Source organism: Cupressus sempervirens, chromosome 4 (genome assembly GCF_028749045.1).
Source record: "Cupressus sempervirens isolate cs-2001-9-10 chromosome 4, ASM2874904v1, whole genome shotgun sequence".
NCBI classification, from domain to species: domain Eukaryota; kingdom Viridiplantae; phylum Streptophyta; class Pinopsida; order Cupressales; family Cupressaceae; genus Cupressus; species Cupressus sempervirens.
The window spans coordinates 569,031,979-569,048,722 of NC_143121.1; positions in this window are offsets into that span (position 1 = coordinate 569,031,979).

The window sequence follows — 16,744 nt, forward strand, 5'->3', positions numbered from 1 at the left end:
CTCTATTTACAATGGACAACACTCTTATAATTTGATGGAGGCTCTTGCTATTAAGCTTGTTGTTGAGAGAGAATGCTCTTTAGGCTAGAGGAGGATCATCTATGAGTCAGATTCTTAGATTATTGTGGATATGCTAAATAATTAGAGTTTGGAGGATGTTAGTTGGTAATTAGCCTTTTTAGTTAGAAAAACTCTAAGTCTTTGTAGTTCCTTGGACTCTGTCTCCTTTCCTCTTATCCCTAGAGAATAGAACAAAGTAGATGATTGTTTGCCAAATTGGGCTTTAGGGAATGTGGATGGTTGGGATATTAGTAGTAGGGAAAAATTACCCTCTGACTATCATGGGATCATTGAACAACTATTATTCGAAGACAAAAATATGTAGTATTTTTGTGGGCATTTGGCCTTTCCTGTGTAATTTGGATTTGATTGAATAAATTTTTACCACTTTATCAAGAAAACAATTTGTAAATATTCAATTAATTTTATTAATGTTAAAATTTATAATGTGTTAAATATTAATTTGAAGCTTACTATTAACTAGAATTTTAAAACTAATCAAATGATTATGATATTAATATTAATTGTCAAATGATGTCTACCATTAGCATGATTTTTGTTAGAACTCATAAAATTGGTATTTTCACAAATAATCAATAATAATATTTGATATAATTATTTCTACCATTTAAATCTTAAAAATTCTTTTTAAAAAATATTTTATCACTACTCTTCATTTTAAATGTATTTGTTCCCCCCAATGGTTGCATTTGGTATAGGTTGCTAACATATAAATAACAATAATGTTTGATTTCTGATATGAAAATTTAAATTCTTTTATCAAAAAATTATCTACTATAATTTTTTTTTATTTAAATTACTATAGTGAAAATAATAACAAAGTTGAAATAAATAATTTAAAATAGAGTAACAAGGAGCAATTTAATATGGCATAGGTGTCGAAGCTATTGGTAAATTTGTGAAGCCTGAATTTATCCTTGCCTATTACCATTGCTTGAATATTATGAGGTTTTTTTGAGAAATATAATTTACCCACATTGTTCAGCATCACTACCTAGTCAAAAAATTTCTCTCTTGTGTATTTTACGTGTTCCTATTGAAGCTCCTCATCATAAGTGTTCTTTCAGAGCATGTTCATGATCTCTATTGTAATATTTTTTCTTACATGAGAATACTCTAAATCTTATAGATGATCAAATGGGTCAACATCCACAAATGAGACTAAATTGTGAAAAATGAAAAATCTATATTTAAATGGTGTCCCTTTATTGTAGGTGAATTAGGAAGGGGATTTCATACTTCTTTTACTTGTAATTTGAAAATGGGTTCAAAGAATTTTGGTTTTCAAACCTATTCATGCCATGTAAACATGTATTTGTTCAATGTATATATACCCCCCAAAGAAACAAACACATATTTGTATGTCTTAGCCTATATCATTCTACATGTTCTCTTCCCTCGCTTTAATTCCATCTGTTGTTTATGGTCCCTTCTCTCAGCATTGTATACAATAGTTTACCAAACAAGAAGATTATAAATCATTTTGATCAACAAGTCAAAGGATCATTATGAGATAGATACCAAATGGCACTCAAAATTTGCATTAGTTTACTTATTCAGAAAACCTTATCTATTCAAACTTAAGTTGTATATCCTAATCATGACTTTTTATAATTAAGTTTATTGAAAATGGAAAAAAAATTGTGATTTTTATTTTCATGTATGTAGAGTGTAGATAATTAGATGTGTGGCAAAAGAATTTGGAGTTTCCCAAAATGGGTGGTGAGATCAATGATGTCTAATCACTAAAAATTGTCATCTATCTCTTCCTCACTTTTGTCATTTATTTGCATGTTCTGCAACCATGGCAATTTATTAGAGGTCCAAATCAGTGAATACCTTTCCCAAGCATACATTTTTTATCTTCTCAATTAATGGAAATACTTCTTTCCATAACACAATATTCCTAATTTTTCTACTTGTCAGGTGGCTATATGCTCTCATTCTATTATGGTGATCTTAATTTCTTGTATGTGCAACTTTAGTTTAAATTATAATCAACCTATCTTTTGTGAACTGTAGGTTTTCTTCTCCAAAATATATAGTATGAGTATCTATTATTTATTATTATTTTATCCACCATTAACTATTTGTAATGTTTGATGAATGTCTAATTATTTTTTATATTAAAAAGAAGCCAAAATGAGGGCTTACCCAGAACAAAAAGACACTACCACATTTGGGCCCAAATTGTAATCGTAGGTCATCCCAATTATGATGCCCACTCATCACCCAAGAAATAGAACCACACATTAGCTCATGTCAGATAGGTGTCAAACTTCTGTTGTTGCAAATTGTGATGGCAAGGGCAACTGCCACAATTGTGATAGATGAAACTATTGTAATTCCAAAGAAGAAAGGGGCAAGAGTTCATGTTGAGGAAATTGGAATTGCAATAGAACGACATCATAAATATGGCATCTTAAGCTTCCAATTCTCTATCGCAATTGTGATGTCCATGCGATAGTTTTCTTGTAGAAGTGACAATTATCTTTTAGGACTAGTAGTCATAATTATGACAACTTGTTCAATTATTAAAAAATATATTTTGTGATTTCCCAGGCCACCAAAATTGACCCTTGCAAAATAGTAATTTTTTCTATTTTAGAAAGGCACAAAAGTAAACCTTCCAAAATGGTGAAATTCACTATTTCACAAGGGTCATTTTTTGTGGCATTTGACTATGCAATTTTATCACATTGGAAAACTCTATTTGATCCTACTAACTGGGAACAACTGATTGTTCATTTGTTGTACCTAATTTGATAACAGTTCTACCAAAATTTGTAATCAAATGAGTTAATCAAAAACTAGACCAATTTAACTAGGTCATGGCTTGTTTCTTTATAAAAATATTTTCTATGATATATTTTTGTAAAATTTCTTATCAACTTTGCCCCTTTTTCCTAGTCTACATTATTTTTGTGCAAGATCTTGAGGTAAGTCACTAAGCACAAGTTATACACACACACAAACACACACACACACACACACACACACACACACACACACACACACACACACACACACACACACACACACACACACACATATAGACATAGATACACATGCATACACATGTATACATAAATAATAGTAATATATGTATTGCATGTACATTTGTTTTGTCATTTCTTATAAGAGTTTTTCAAGGTTGGGAACCACTTCAACATCCTTTGCATGGTTTAGAGGTGATATCATTGTGGAAGAGGCTTCTGCAATGGAATGAGCCTTGTGATTATGGCATTTATATAGAAGAATAAATTTCTTCTTCAACTCCTTACACTCAACTCTTCACTAAAGTTATTCTTCTAGTAGTGAGAATAGTTGCTACGAATTCCTGGGAACCAAGGGACCTTGAATCTATGTTGCATTTTCTAGAGACATGGGAGAAGTTACTACTGGCTTCAGTACTTCATAACATTCTAGATCATATAGTCATGCCCAAATTAACAATAATAGTACTTACTTGGTATCCTCGTAGAGAGACTATGCCAATACATGTATGGTTGCATCCTTGGCTTCCATTACATTGGTCAAGTGTATGTGATGCAGGAGCATCAGGACAAGCAAGGATTCCTCAGGAAGACAAAAGATGGACTAGAGGCAAGGAGGAATTTAAAAAAATCAATTGGCATGTGTTGGAGGCAATCATAGCCTTAGAAGGCTATAAAGATGATAAAAATGTAATGAATCCTTAAGGGCCTGTTAAGGACCCTAGGATCTTTAATAGTGAAATATGGACATAATGGCATATTGGAGTTAATTGGGTCCTCAGGAGTCTTAAAAAGGTTTAGGATTTGTTAGATTGGCCTTGAAGACATAATAGGCAAGTTTAGTCGGTTAATTAATTATTTTATTCAATAAATTGTAAGTTGGGAAATTCATATATTTGAATCCCAATGGTTAGTTCCATTTTGGGGGGAAGTTAGATTTAATGAGTTTTTACGCATAAATAAGAATTGAAACTCATCCAAATCAGTTTGGATAGTTTTAAGGGATGTTATTAAGTCAAGTTTGAGGCACTGTACAAAGATAACAGTATTGAGATTGATCAATTGTGTAAAGAGAGCCAACAAAAACTTCATTTTCCAAGCATTTGGTGCATGGTGGCTTGACTATCATTGATTACTTGTAGTCTTATGATCTCATAATGTTTTTTTCATATTGTTTGATCAATTCCTAATGTACAAAGATTTGTGAAGTTCATTCCTTTCAAGTTTTTTGTCTTTGCTTTAAGGGTTTCATTATTTTCATTAACAAGTTTGAGTTTCTATTTGAAATGTTGATCATTCTATGAATGTAGGAGTCTTATTCTCATGGAATGATCTTGTAAAAGTAAGTACAAATCATATCTAACAATGTTTTGACAGGAATTTTTAGGGATTGGTGATCAAGTGATTGGAGTTTGTGAAGTAAAGGGCACTAAATTCATGACTACGGAGCAACAACAGGGGTTATAAAAATTAGAGGTCAATGTTTAATGATTGGAAGTGCTTTGGTATGTTGGAGACAAGGTGCAATAACCTTCAATTGAGTCTAAAGGTACTTGGAGGATAGTGACTTGGAAAACCCAACCTTTGAGGGTTTATAGGATACTAATTTGGGATTTTTGGGGTTACAAAAGTTTTGAGACTAATTCCTTTTAGATTTGGAATATTTACAACATAAGGAGGGACTATGAAAAGTTTGGGGTCTTGGGAATACAAGAAACTTGTAGTTCATTTGTTAAATTGCCTTCCTTTCATGCATTTTTTAGCCACAGTATGGTAATAGCAGCATATGACCCATAGGAACACATGGAACCCTTCTGATATGTTGTAGTATGGCTTAATGGGTATCTAAATCTACCATTTTTTTTAGGAGTGTTTTGGAAAGATTGAGAGGAAAGTTCACTTTTGTTTCATTGTGAGGCTATTGGGAATCAAGTAGGCCTCTAAAATAGTTTGAGGGATTTGGGTGTTCTTCTATAACTTAAAATACCTAATTAAAGACCTCTAATAAAATTTCAAACTTATTGCATTTGTTTAGCTCCACTTGATGTTGTATGCATATGAATTGAGATTGCATATTGAACTATGGCCTCTCTGCATGGGTTGAAACAAAAAGATTAATATAGTTTTTTGTCATGCAATAATAGGTTAATGTTGAGCTTCACTTGGTTTTGAGAATAGTTCAATATTCTCTACTAATTAGGGCCAACCACATGAAGGTGGAAGCTTACTTGGCCACCACCACACCCAACCCCACAACCCCCCCCCCCCCACCCAAACATCTAAAATCTTTACTGGAGGATCAATCTTTAAAAACCTAGAAGTTGGGGAACTCTCAGGGGAAGTTCATCTTCAATACTCATGAGAAATTCATCAAAATTCCTTAGTGTTCTCGTACATCTAACATGATACATGTCCAAAAATGTCATCATCACCTCCTGCATAAAATGAATCCAATATTACAAAATGCCACCTAAGAAATAATAGTTCAATTGAAATAAGCATATGAAAAATGATAGAGAAAAAGAGGAATCTACTTACCAATAGGCATTTCTATCACATATGTGAACATGCTACGTGTTGAGTGAGTTTTATTGTAACTTTATTTTTTGGATTCTGGAATATGTATGCAACTAGATCAATAAGCACTTGTTCAACTAGAAACTTGTTCTAGTTGGGAAGGCTTCCCCACCTCAATCTCACACATTTTCCTAACAAGTATGGACCCATCTTCTCATCAATATTTGGTTATCATCCCACAATTGTAGTTTCTTCTTCTAGCATGGAAAAAGTGATATTGAAAACCCAAGATTCAATCTTTGCCAATCGACCGAAAACATCTATGGGAAAGTACTATGCCTATGACTACAAGGATGTGGCTTCCACATTTCATGGAGCTTACTGGAGGCAAATAAAGAAGTTGTGCATAGTGGAGTTGTTCAGTGCCAAGAGAGTGGAGTGTCTCACACCTATTTTATAGGAGCTAACTTACGCTCTACATTTTGTGTGGAAGGAGAGCCTTTGTAAGGAATGAGCCATTATAGAGGTGCACATGTGGAAAATCCTCTCCGTCATGTCATTTGATGAGACTATTTGAATGAGAGTGGGAAGAAAATCAAAGAGTTGATTATGGATTTGTCACACTTGGCGGGATGTCTCAACATTAGGGAGTTTATTCCATGTTTGGACTGGCTCTATTTGGGAGGAGTAAAGAGGGCCATGTGAAGGTGACAACTATTCTTCAAAAAAGTTCCTTCCAAAATATTAGAGGACCAAGGAGAGGAGGAAAAAATCTTCATTAATGCTTGACAAGAAGAAGAAAGAGGATGTCATTGATGCCCTATTGGAGATGTAGGCTAATGAATCCATCACTATGACTACTGAACACATGAAAGCCATGGTTTTCATATGATGCCCCCACCCTACTAATATATTGTTTCTCTTCTCATTCATTGCTCACTAGTTCTTGTTGATTCTCATCCTTCATATGACTCTTTGTAAGATGCCCTTGTTCCTACTAATATAGCTTTTTGATCTTTCATATGGTTTTTGTACGATGCCCTTATTCCTATTAATCTTCATTCATTAAGCCTAACTAGTTCTTGTTGATTCTCATCTTTAGTATAGCCCTAACAATTTTTGTAAATTTATGCATTTGAATGGTTGTGTTTTTAGGATCTTTTTGTGGGCACAATGGAAACATTAGTCACTACATTATGATGGGCAATGAATTTAATAATTCGAAACCCTTGTGTGGAAAATAAATTCCAAGAGGAAATCAAAGGCATTATAGGAAGAGAGATGGCAGTAAAATGTAGTGATCATGAAAGCATGGAATATCTTGGGTGTGTGGTTAAAGAGACATTGAGGTTGTACCCAAAAATGCCTTTATTGGTTCCCCCTATTGCACTATTGTGGGAAACTTCATTCCCGAGAGAAGTAGGATTATCATCAATACCTAGGCTCTAGCGAGAGATCACATTTTGTGGAAAGATCCACTAGATTTCAAGCGAGAAAGATTCATGAGTAAAAAAGTTGACTTTCTTAAAGACAAGGAATTTTTTGATATGCTTTCCTTTGGAGCAAGACATAGAGGATGTCTTGGAGGTACCATGGCATTCACCATTGCTAGGCTTAACATCGCTCACTTCATGCACTATTTTGATTAGCATGTGGATGGAGAGTTAGGCATGACTAAAAAATTTGGTATCACCATGCCTAGAAAACATGATCTTGTTGCCTTTTCTACCTTGAGGTTACCAACTTGCACTTGATTTAGTCTTCACTTCTTTTGGTATAGAATATGGTACATTGTATTTAGTATAATGAGTGTAAATGAAATAATCTATTTCTTTGTGAAAATCCTACTTCTAATAATGCATATGTTAGAACAATAGTCTATTTCAACATGAAAACAATTATGTAGCAACCTAGTGTTGTAATAGTAGTTATGTGTAGATGTAATTAGAATGTTTATATATATCTAAAACTTCAATTATTTCAAATTTTGTATTTTATCAATAACATTTGAAGTGCAATATGTTAGATAAGCATGTCTATTTAATGCATATTATCATGTTATGGTTTTTTATTGTTATAGTACTTATGTTTGATGTTCATATATCAAAAAAGTATTTTTAGTACTCTGTATGTGTATATATACATACATTGTCTATGGCACATGTGTGTATTATAATTTATATTCCTTTTTTTTGCGTCATATCTCAATTATCTAAAAATTTCAATTATGATCATTTGCATTTCAAGTGAAACATATCAATTTAACTTGGATATAATAATTTTATGATTCAATCCACCCATATATAATCTAGTTTTTATAATTTTACAAATATTTTTATATATTTATAACTAATCTATAGTCAATTAATAAATAGTTAAAATTTTCTCATTAAATTTGATAGTTTATAACTCTAATAAATAGTTATTTTAATCATAAATGTTTATTTTATGAATAAGATAATCAATGAATTTGCATATTAGTTATGTTAGATCATGCAATAGAACTTTAAAAGTTGGAAATAGATCCTCCAAGTGCACATGCTAGGTTTTTATTTCCCTTCTTATTTTAAGGCATGTTTGTTTTGAATCTCATTTATCTGACTCTAGGCCCAATAGATAAGGCAATCTAGTCTATGAAACAAAAATTTTAATGTTTTTTCTTGGTAGGTAAATATACCTCTGAGTTTCCAAAATGATGATATATACACTATTCCCAAATCCAGACCACCTAATGATCTCCTTCACCAATGACACCATGTAGAACTTTGACATGCATTGAGAGTTGGATGATTCCTTCATCACACTTTCCATGACATGCTCGTCATAGATTGAATAATTTCTCAAAGCTACAAAGTTTTAAGAGAAAGAAGGAGGTTGACATCAAACAAAATTATGATAGCCTACCATATGTCTAGTGTGCAATTGGATCATCTCTAGAGGATGTGACATGGCTTTCCATTCAAAAGAATATGATGCTTCTTATTCATCCAAATGAAAAATAAATAAGGCATGTTCAAATTACAAGCGAAACTTCTCCACTATGATGGAATGAATTTTAAAATAGGGAATAGTGCTACACATGTCATATACCAAAAGAGGATAATTCTTACAAGGGTAGTGTTCCTAAAACCACTATGATAACCACCATGATGATTCTCTCACTAGTATATATACTAGAAATTGCACCTTAGTGTGCAATGGGTATGTCATAGATGTATGGAATGTGAACTAAGTATTTGTCCCATTTACAAACTATCCCTCATCCTCTCTATATTTCCTTATCTCATTACCAATCTATCTCAGCATCTATATCTCTTTCTATCTCTTCCTCTCTATCTCTCACTATGTATCTCCCTAAATTCATTTCTATCTTTACCTCTAGATATCTCTATATATTTATCGATCAATTTTTCTCCAATCCTCTCATTCTATGTTCATCTCTATCTATATCTTGTACCTTCCCTTCTATATCTCAAAAACTCTCCCTCTTTCTATCCATCCTTCTCAATCACCCCCTTTCATATACCTTTTAATCTCTACACCATCGTATTTCTCCAACCAAGCCTCCTCTAACAATATATCTAGTTTATTTTATCTCTCCATTCCTCTCTACTCCATATATATCTCTCCCATTTATATGATCATATATCTTTATTCTTCTCTTTCATAAATATCTTGATCTTTTTCTCCCTCCCTCCATCTATGTCCTATCTATTTTGTCCCACACGTAATCTCTCCCCATCTTCATATATTTTCATGTGTACTTGTGTATGTTTGATGCTCTTCTATTTATCTCTACCTCCCTCTTCTCCCTATACATCTTATCCTTTTATCTATCTTTTAGTCCATCTCATCATCTATATATCTCTAACTATCTCCATTCTTTCTTATCTTTCAATATTTTCTTCTCTCCCTCTCCCTCTCTATCTTTGTAGCTTTCTTTATCTTTATAATTTTGTGTACAATTATGTATCTCTATGTTCTCCCTCTTTCTACCCCCTCTATTCCATATGTTTTCTAATCAATATTAATTTACTTTTTCAAATCGAATTTTGAAGGTTAGACTTTCCTTTTTGTGAAGATATCTTACTATTGTATAATCGGTATCATAAGAGTATTGGCAAGAAATTATTAAGACTCATTTGTTTCCAATGAAATAGAAAGGAAAATGATAATTATTTATGGTACCTAATCTATAACCATAAATATTCCATTATTATTTGGAATGCCTATTCTGGCCACTCCACTTTTTTTAGAAAAAGTCTGCCTTCTACAAGGCGGGGGTACATTTCTTATTTTACATCTATGTTTGGGTGTCATATATGTGAATTACTATATTTGAAACCATGACCATTTCTTTGTATCCCTGAAAGAAGACATGTCATTCCGCACTTGTCCGTAGTGCATTTTTTCTTTCTAGAGAGTCGAGCACCATTCTACTTCTGTAGCTACACTTTTTTCTTCAGAGAGCCGGGCATTTATTTTGGCAAGTAACTTGGTCCAGAACATTATTGAACGTTGTTGACTTCACTTTCAGTAAAAGTAGATAAGGAGTAATGAACATCGAAGAATTCGAGAACAAAAAAATGAACGTCTCGGATCTTTTCAGCTTCTTCAACTTCATATAGGGAACGCCTACGGCGTAATTAGGGCTCCACTGGTTTCATTTTTGAGATTTCGTTGAGGGATTTCTTTCTATAAAATGCCTACGATCACTTTGTAAAAGGAGTGTTTTGGAGATTTTAGTTAGAGCTAGGATTTCTATTCTAATAGATGCATTTTTTTCCTTTTGATCCTAGTCTTATAAGCTCTTCATATTTAACAAAATAGAAGTACTAGATGGTTTTGGACCAGTCAACATTGTCCAGTAACATACCCATCGTTATTGAAATTTTAAATAAACAATATTCTTGAACTGAAGTCTTAGATATACAAGTTGGGCATGGGCTGAGGATCAAGCAGCGAAACACACTTCTTACTTTTTCGAAAATGGATTATCCCAAGTTGTTTCAAAATGTAAAAGCTTCTGAATTCACCACCGCTATTGCAATTCTGGTGGTGCTCTGGATTTTCTACACGAGGCAGAGAAAACCTTCCTCAAGATTGTCACCGGACCCATTGTGGGAAACTTGTTCCAGTTGGAAATCTTCCCCACCTTAAACTCACACATTTTGCTAAGAAATATGGTTTCTGTCCCCACAAATTGTAGTTTCTTCTTCCGCTATGGCAAAAGTGATCATGACAATCCAAGATTCAATCTGCCAATTGACTCATTTGTCATGAAGCTATGGAAAATTTTTTTTAAAATGTTAACCAAATTAATAAATTCTCACCAAAACATACACAATTCATCTTCATCTTCCTTGCAACTTTCAACGTCATGTTTATAGAAAACCTATAGTGATTAACTTTCTTTTGATTATGATATAGAAGTATGGATGCATTATAGTTCAAAGTGCATACGTGGTTACAAATATCACATTTTGACCATTTCTGTGTCTTTCAACTTGGCCCAATCATATGGTCACAAAGCATGAAATTTTAAACAAGGTCATTTAAATGAATGAATGTTTCAAATTTATCTTCTAATGTTACATCATGGTTTGATGTGAAATATTTATTAAAGTTATTGGAAGATAATAATGTTATATGGGGTAAGGCAAGAGCTTGTAACACATCGGTAACTTGTGAGCCTCTTATGTGGGAGGTCTTGGGTTTGAGTCTACTTGAATTGAACACATAATAATTATAATTAACTACAACAAATAATAATTAATCTATTCTTTGGCCCATTACCGATCAAAAAATAATAATGTTGTATGAAGTTTTCTTCTAGAATTATCATTTCCTCGGTATAAATATGGTTATACAAGGTTTAGTATAAAAATTGAGTAAAATCTATAAAAATAAATCAAACATAACAAAAAAATGTTTAGATTTTTTTGAAGCTTCTTTGACAAAAAATAATTAATCTAGGCTTTGGCCAATTACCAGTCAAAAAATAATAATGTTGTATGAAGTTTTCTTATAGAATTATCTCTTCCTTAATATAATTATGGTTATACAAGATTTCGTATAAAAATTGAGTAAAATCTATAAAAATAAATCAAATAGAACAAAAAAGGTTTAGAATTTTTTGCATGGTGGAGTTGTTCAGTGCGAAAAGATGTGACGCTTCCAGACTGCACTCATTTAGGTGGGAGCCTAGGTCTTGGATTGATACAAGGGCATTGAGCTTGGATTTTGCTGGAGTTATGTTTTTCATGGTTAGGGATATGTTGGAAACACATTGGGAACCTTTCCTCATGAGTGCATAGAGATTTGAGTTACCGTGTTGAAGTTAGAGTTGTTTTACCTCACAGCTAGAGTTATATTTTTCTAGTTTCTGTAGGCTACTTGTGGGTGGTGCAACTAATTATCTTTAATAAATGAGAGGATGTTCTTTCCAAGGATTTAAGGGGGCCTAGAGTAATACCTTCTTCCAAAGGTGCAAGTCCTAATTCATTATGAGTTGTGAGATATTACTATTCTCTTGGGACATCAATTTTTTGTCAGTTTACATGTCAAGTTTATGCACATGACTTTCGTGATGAATGTGCAGTTATCCCGAATGAATCGGTCTTTACAAACTTAGGAAATTGTAGACTACTCAAATTACTACCCTCACTTAAGATAACAAGTCTTGATTCAATTAGAGTGAGGAGATATCTCGATTTTCCTCGGGTATCAATTTTCAAGCAGTTTTTGTGGAAACATGTGGAGTTTTCATCGTGCAAAATTTCATATGAGGAAATGGGATCTTGTTAATAGAGGGACATGTCATTGGGTCACATGTGGACCCAAATATAACTTTGTATTAAGTTTTGGTTTACTCTTCCAAGGTGGACCTATACTGTAACTAAATACTTGACTAGATGACCTGTGGCTTAGCTAGCTATTTAAGTAGGGTTTGGGTAGTGTCTTAAGAAATAAGAAGGCAATTTAGTTCAGTGTGGGAGCTAGAGAGAAAATATTTGTGTTGGAATCTAGAATGGGAGTTTGTGAGAAGAGCTAGTAGCTATGGTTTAGAAACAAGGATGTTGCTTGGTGACTTGCAAGCACAAGTTGAGATCTTGGAGGTTTCTACTAGATTGATGTCATGTTATAGATCTAGGCTAGCTAGGATATGAGTTCTATCTCGAGTGATTTTTAAAAACTATTGTAATTTCTTTGTATTTGGCCATAACCGAGAAGCCTTACAACTCGACACATTGCATATAATCAGTTATTTTATGAATAAAGAGTCATGAATTAGTATTAGATCTTGTGTTACTATTTATATTCTATTGTTTGGTTATTTGCTGGTGGTTAAGACATCTCCATTAAGGATTGTCCTACCTTTCACTATGTCATGAATCAATAGTAAACATCCTCTCAAATGATGTATACCATTAGAAATAATCACAAATTTGGCAACAAGTAAGATGTACGTGTTACAAGAGTTGAGAAAACTAGTTACAACAAGTTTTGGAACTTCAATAGTTGAGAATTTGGATCTAAATATCTATTATTCATGTTTTGATTCTAGATGCATCAAAATATATCTTAATATACATTTGTATCTATTTTCGATCTAATTAGATCATTTATTATTTCATTTAATCAATTTTTACACTAGTCTTATTCATTCTTTTCTAGTTTTAAGTGACAAAGGAATACAAACCATCCTGAAAGAATATTTTATTAGCATTTCTTCTATTAGACAATATTGATCTAGCTTGTCTCAAGGGGATTTAATATTGTAATGTAAGGCATGAGTTGGGGAAATTTTGGCTTTCTGGTGACCCCTTTTTTATCCATCACATTTATCTCTTTATTAGGCTCAATCAAAGGAGATTAATAGATTCTAAGATTCAATAGATATGGACAAAATTAAACTATTGAATTAATCAAATATGTTATAGATATTTATTTAATTAATAAAATCAAGTGAATGGTGAAATGTTAAAAATATAGTTAATATTTAATTAATTAAAATTAATATGGGAGTGGGTTAACTGATGAAATTGACTAAATATAATATTCATTATGGTTTTCAATTAATGAATTATAATAAGGTAAAACTAGGAATTATTAAGGGTTGACAAATTTATGTGTTTACAAAAAAGCATGCATCATCAATGATGGCATATTATACAAGCCACACCAATTTGTTTGATGGAGTTAGACTATTTTTTGATATTTAAAGATACATAGAACAAAATAGAGGTAATGGATGGATCTAAGATCATGTGCATCCTATGGATTACACTTATATCCTATAACTTATATAGCATAATAACTATTGTAGTGGTGGTATCATTCCTAAGACTAGATAGTTTTGACATATGATCACCTTTAAATGAATAAATAAGTCATAATACATATATATGACTTGTAGTATTAAGGTGTGCATGAGATTAACACTATCAAAAAGCTTCTAAACCTCCATGGTCTTCTTGATAATGGATGATACTATTACATTATGAATTCATTTGTAGAATAATAGTTTTTGTTGATGGTTTTGTACATGATGATAATAATATTTATACTTGGAAAAATCTTTTTCTGTACCTTGTGTCTCCATTATGTCAAAAATTTAGAAATTACATAGATTATAATCCACAATAATTTTCTAATAAAATGTGGGAATACCTCATGATTATTATAAAGAGGTCATTTAAAAATAATCCACAAAATTACTAAAAAATTATTATTTATTCTGCTATGACTGCAACAACTAGTAAAAAACTCTTGCAAATGGTTTAGTATATTTTTAATTTGTATAAAGTGAAGAAATGTTGTATTTCATTCTCTCTTGTATGTAATTCATCACAAGATAATTATCATAGACATTTAGAAATATGACTTCTAATGTGCCTTGGATCAATGAATTTGAGCTACCATTGTGTCAAAATAGTTCATCAATATTTCTATTTATCTTCTATTGATGTAGCATGGTTTGATGTGAATTCTTTCAAAATAATTAACCAATTTCATAGTTAGAGTATTTAGGTCTACTTTTATCTTTAGAAGATATTATTGTCTTTGTTAACAATTTAGTTAGAATGTTGGAATATATTTGTGTAACATGGAGTTTTATTCTAGAATTATGTCTTCCTCAATAAGGTTGTGATTATTGTCTACAAAATTTGGAATGAAAATTTAAAAAATAATAATAATAAATTCTAAAAAATAGATTTTTGAAAAACTATTTAATTTTTTTTGGGCAAACTCTTTTCACACGAAGCTATGGAAAATGAAGAAAAGGGTTAGTCAAAATTAATATAACCAAAACACACACATAATTCATCTTCTTCATTCTTGGAATTTTTAACATCATCTTTATAGAAAACCTATAGTGTTTAAATTTCCTTCTATTGTGATATAGAAGCATGGATGCATTATAATTCAAAGTGCATATATGATTATAGATATATAGTTTTGGTCATTTCTTTTTCCCTCTACTTGTTCCAAAAATACAATTGTGAAGCATTAAACTTTAAATGAGATCATTTATTTATAAATGTTCTAGTTTATCTTCTAGTGTTGCATCATTGTTCAACATGAATGATTTAGTCAAATAGTAGGAAGATATTTATGTTGTATGGGGTTTTATTCTTGAATTTTCTATTCCTTACTATGATTATGGTAAATGGCTACAATATTTCTAATGAAAATTGAGGAAAATCTAAATTAAACAAATAGGACAAAAGTGGTTTCAATTTTCTGGCAAACTTCTTTGCTACAAATCTATGTACAATTTTTTTTAAAGGTGATTAGAATGACACAATTCATTTTCATCAAATGTTTCAAATCATAGTTACAAAAACAAACTTGTCAAAAGAACAAAAGTTATTTAAAAAATAAAATACATTTTACAAGTTTAAAACTCATGAAAATATTTTCAAAATTCTACAAGTTTATTTGAGAAGAAATTATGCAAAATAAAGAAAAGTATTTCCCAAATCACACATAGTTTATTGAATGACACAACCATGTTTCCAAAATGAAACAATTATGGAATGAAACACTTCATATTATTTTAATCATATTCTTTGGAAAACTTCACATGTCTATTGTGATAAGGATAAAATATAGAGAAATTAAACAATAAACTTTTGTAAAATTCTGCAAACTTTTTTTAACAAGAAACTATGCTAATCATGATTTCCAAATGATAGAATCCATGTCCTTTACACATCATATTCTTTATGAAACCTAGAGATTCAATTCATGGACTTGAAATGATAAAGAAGCATGAATGTATAAGAAAATCTTTGGTCATTCCCATATCTCTACTTAACACTTTTACCCTAAGAAACAAGCTAGGATGTTTAGGATGTTCCCTCAACTTTGACTAGGCATCTTGTCCACTCTCTTGATTTTGGTCTAGTCAATATTGTCCAATAACATGCCCATCATTTATGAAATTTTGAATAAACAATATTCTTGAACTGATCTCTTGGATATAGAAGTAGGGCATGAGCTATAGATCAAGCAGTGGAACACACTTCCTTCTCTCCTTCCAAATGGATTTTCCAAAGTTCTTTCAAAATGAAAAAGCTCCTAAATTCACCACCACCATTGCAATTCTAGTGGTGCTCTAGATTTTCTAAGGTGGAGAAAGGTTACATCAAGATTGCCACCTGGCCTAATCCCCTGGCATATTGTGGGAAACTTGTTCCAATTGGGAAAGCTTCCTCACCTCAAACTTACACATTTTTCTAAGAAATATGAACCCATCTTCTCATTAAGAATGGGTTATGTTCCAAAAATTATAGTTTCTTCTTCCACCATGGCAAAAGTGATCTTGGAAACCCAAGATTTAATCTTTGTTAGTAGACTCAAAATAGTTGTATGAAAGTACTACACCTATGACTTCAAGGGTGTGCTTTTCACTTCTTATGGACCTCACTAGAGGTAGATGAAGAAATTAGGCATGGTGGATTTGTTTAATGCTAAGGGTCCATTTGATTTCTAGAATTGGAGAGGAATTGACATTCAAAATTTTGAAAATTTCTTATCCATTGTTTGTGCGCACAAAATCAGAATTGGAATTGAGAAAAATTAGATTTTGGTATCCTCATTTACCCTCTAAAACCATACTTTGGTCTTCCATCTAAATGGAT